The sequence below is a fragment of the Nematolebias whitei genome, chromosome 1 (assembly GCF_014905685.2).
Source record: "Nematolebias whitei isolate Nwh7 chromosome 1, NemWhi1, whole genome shotgun sequence".
Lineage (NCBI taxonomy): Eukaryota > Metazoa > Chordata > Actinopteri > Cyprinodontiformes > Rivulidae > Nematolebias > Nematolebias whitei.
The window spans coordinates 71031925-71033891 of NC_056498.1; positions in this window are offsets into that span (position 1 = coordinate 71031925).

Sequence of the window (1967 nt, forward strand, 5' to 3'; positions counted from 1 at the left end):
CATATCTGAAACTCTGAACAGATTGTGGGATTAACTGTGAGATTATGACCACTGACAGGTGAAGTGAAAAACACCTGGGCGCCGTGACACCTGGCAGTGGGCTGGATCTTATCTGGATGAACTGGAGCAACAGAAGAAAGTGTTGGTCATAATTATATGGCTGTGGTAAAGAAGAGACACTAAAATAACTGAGCTGGATCAGGTGTGACCCAATCACCAGAGTCCTGGCTGTAATTCTGAAAGGTTCTGAGCAGTTTTGAGTAGTTCTGACACCAAGCTGTTCTAAACAGTTCTGAACGGTTCTGACACTCCAGGAGGTTCTGAACACTTGGCCCAATGACACAATGTGATCCCGAGTTTGGAGTGTGTCACATCACCACTTCCGTTGCCATGGAGACCACCCCAGAATGTTGAAATAGAGGCATTACGGTGACAGATCACATCACACTTACATACACACTCACAGTTAATCGGGTCAGAACCATCTGGGCCTGGTTCTGGTCATGTGACTGCCCCTGTTCCACGTGTTGGTTTGGATCCGACAGGTCAAAGGTCAAACTGATGTCAAACATGTTTGTGAGTCTTATGTAAACATCCTGTTTGTGTTGTTCCTAACAGACTGACCCAGAATCCTGTTTCACCATCTCCATGGCATTACAGAACCTTAGCGCTTTGTCGCCATAGCAACAACAAGGATGTGCAAAGTGAGGCAATCCAGGCTGAGCCTGAAGGTCAGAGTGCCCACGAACATCTGACTCATTCTGGTTCGTCATGAACAGAACCAATCAGCTGATCAGTGTTTTATCGATTCACATCAGTCCAGTCGTACATCAGGTAAACGCCCGCACAGAACCATACAGAACCAGTTAACACAATTCTTGTTGCGCAGAACACTTTACATTGCTTTCACGGCAAAGACCGTTTGCACAATGATCGTGGACATATGCACCAGTGACCCTCACAACCTGGAACTGAATACTATATAGAAATGTGCACAATACAACCACAAAACAGTTGGGTTGTTTTGTAAAATGGTCATAAAATCCGAATACTATAATTTGGAAGTCTCATAAACCCATATTTTATTTCCAGTGAAACAAAGTAAACATTCAATGTTTAAACTAAGAAATTGTACATATCTTTGAGGGGGGAAAATTCATTTAATTTGATGGCAGCAGCACATCTTAAAAGTTGTTCCAGGGGCAACAAAAGGCTGTAAACGTAAGTAGTACAAGGAAAAAGTGGTCAGGAGCCTTTCACAACTATTTAGATTTACTGGTAACATATTCAAAAAACGTTCAATACAAAAACAGCTGGACTTTATTTGACACAGAAGATGTTTCGCTCCTCATCCGAGGAGCTTTCTCAATTCAAAGAGCAGAGAATGAGGGGTTCGAGTTATAAGGCTGAGATACACATACATATGTAGATTGACAAGTCACACCTCAAACCTTAACAGTAGGGGTTTCTTAAAGTCTGATTTGTCAATCTACATATGTATGCATATCTTATCTCAGCCTTATAACCTGAACCCCTCACTCTCTGCTCTTTGAACTGAGAAAGCTCCTTGGATGAGGAGCGAAACGTCTTCTGTTACAAATAAAATCCAGCTGTTTTTGTATTGAACATTTTTGAATTTATCATGTCCTAGATGAGTGAGAATCTCCACCCGCATACTGGTAACAGATAGCAGGAGAACTGGGTATAAAAGGAGCTTTTTAAATAGGCTGAATCTTTTAGAAATAAAAATGGGCAGCGGTTCACTAGTGTTTGAGGTTTCCTCAATTCCTAGATTTTTATAGTGTCAAAGTTTTAGAAGACTTTTGACCCAGGACTTGACACAAGGAGATATATATATATATATATATATATATATATATATATATATATATATATATATTTATTTATTTATTATTTTTTTTTCTCTGTCCTCCAGTGAAAGCAGACGTGTCTCCCTGCCCCCCCCC